The sequence below is a fragment of the Corvus brachyrhynchos genome, unplaced genomic scaffold (genome assembly GCF_000691975.1).
Source record: "Corvus brachyrhynchos isolate BGI_N302 unplaced genomic scaffold, ASM69197v1 scaffold54, whole genome shotgun sequence".
NCBI lineage: Eukaryota > Metazoa > Chordata > Aves > Passeriformes > Corvidae > Corvus > Corvus brachyrhynchos.
Window position 1 is genome coordinate 1,847,788 of NW_008237902.1, and position 2,134 is coordinate 1,849,921.

The window sequence follows — 2,134 nt, forward strand, 5'->3', positions numbered from 1 at the left end:
CGGGAGGGTGGGGGGCTCGGGGAAGCTGCCCCTTCTGGGAGCGCTGCGGCGGTTTGCTCTGGGCTGGATTTTAATGACCAAAACTGGGGTCCAGACCGGAGAGGAGAAATTCAGCTCTCGGCCACGGAGAGATGCCGCCCGGAGCGGGTCGCGACCGTCGGCCCCGCACTGGGGACAGGTTCGAAAAGTGGGCGGCGAGCGGTGCAGGGAGCAGCGAAAGGCCGGGGTGGGGAAGGGTCGGACTGTGGGGGAAAGAACCCTCTGGAGTGGTCGAAATGCGGCGCGGGGATGGAGCAAGCTCCCATCCCATCTTCCCTTTACTCTGGTTATTCCCAGTAATCTCAACGGCCATGTCCCAACAAACCACTGCCCCACGCTACTGCGGCAGCGGGATCGCGAGATCCAATCCGCACAGTGCGGGTCTCGGTGCCGACCCTCCCGGCCGCGCATCTCCCAAGGCCGCGGGCTGTTTGCGGAGGCCGAAAGCGAAGGGCAGGGACTGGGGAGCGGTCGCAAAGTCAATACGCGCTGAAGACACAACCTTGTACCGCGAAGGCGCTGGATTTTTACACGCCTGGGAGCCGATGCCACCATATATATATATATATGGTGTATATATATACATATGGTGTACATATATATATATGTATATACATATGTCCCTCTTAGCCAGACTCGAGGTTCGATAGCGTTGGTGCGCACAGCGAGAAATATATAAATATATATATATGTGTGTGTGTGTGTGTATGTATGTGTATATATATACATTTCAGCAGTTTCTTAGAGAGATTTGTGAGTGAAAGATCCTGGCAGAGAACGACCGGGCCGAAGCGGCTCGGTCTCTACCGATCTATCGCTGTGTCTCTGTTTGTCCACCTCCCCTGCGCTTTTTTTCCACCCGGGACATTTCCCCGCGCGGTTTTGGTGGTGATCGCACACCACGGGACCGTGGGCTAAGCACGGGAGGAAACGGAACTGCGGTGCGAAGCCTCACCGCCCGGAAAACCCACTTTTTCTTTTTTTCTTTTCGTTTTTTGTGTTTAATTTGGCAATTAAACCTTGAGTGACCAAATCGGATTACAGAGATTCTGCTTTAAACATTTAAAGAGTAAACACCCATCTGAAACAAATGCGTCTGAAAGCATTGTCTTAATTGAGTTTAAAACAAAACAAAGCCCGAGCATTAATACTGGTTGAATATTTCAGGGAGCAAATAAAACTAAAATATGAGTTGCAATTAACATAATTTCGTTCTCCCTCTGTGTGGAAATGTTTGGGTTTGATGTTCTGAGATTGCAGATTGCAAATCTAACCTTAATTTGCTATGAGGGCCTTCCTTTAAAATGTCTAGGAGCCATAATTAAAACTATTACCCTCATTTTCAGGAAATTCCTGTCTGGAAGCACCTTCCGAGGAGTATATTACAGGTTTTGAACATGTTGGCTTTCGTTTCCTATTTATACAGGATTCTTTTTATTATTGTTATTTTTTAAAATAGACTCCGCCATCCGTTCCCCCACGGAGTTTCCATCCTCGAGCCCGGTATTTAATAATAGTTGTGCCATTTCTGCCCGGGAGGGGAGGCCCCAAGAGCCGTCCCCCGCCCCCGCCCCGGCTCCAAAGGGAGCGCAGCCTGCGCGGGGCCGGGGCCCCGGTGTCCGCAGGGAGCTCGTGGGCCCCGGCTCAGTGGAAGAAAGCCGGGGTGCCGTGGGGAGGATGCTGCAAAGGAGGCTCGCAATCTGGGCGCAGGCGGCAGGCAGAACGATGCTGATTTTTAAACAATTTTTAAAGAATTTTGGAGCTGCCCGGCTTCCATCACGGGGGGCTCAAATGCTTTCCGAGGGCTAAATATATATGTGTATATATCTATATATCTATGTATCTATGTATCTATATATCTATATATCTATATATCTATATATCTAAATAGTAAGAGTGAGATTAGATCCGGTTTTGCATCAAATATCAGGAGCGGCCCCGCTTCTCTGTTTCCTAGTTAGGGCTGTAAATTCTCATTAGATAAAAAGGCAGAGGCTGCATCTATCCGAGGGCGATGCGGGGATTGATTTTTTTTTTTTAACCTAAACATACTAATCCAATCCCTTTTTTTATGATCTGTAACAGGGGACTTTTA

The 2,134-nt window shown here is 49.2% G+C and overlaps 1 protein-coding gene across 1 annotated transcript in view; it reads left to right on the forward strand.

Moving 5' to 3' along the window:
- PITX1 (paired like homeodomain 1) overlaps positions 1-2,134 on the forward strand; it is a 7,168-nt gene that overhangs the window by 3,327 nt on the left and 1,707 nt on the right. The window lies entirely within an intron of this gene.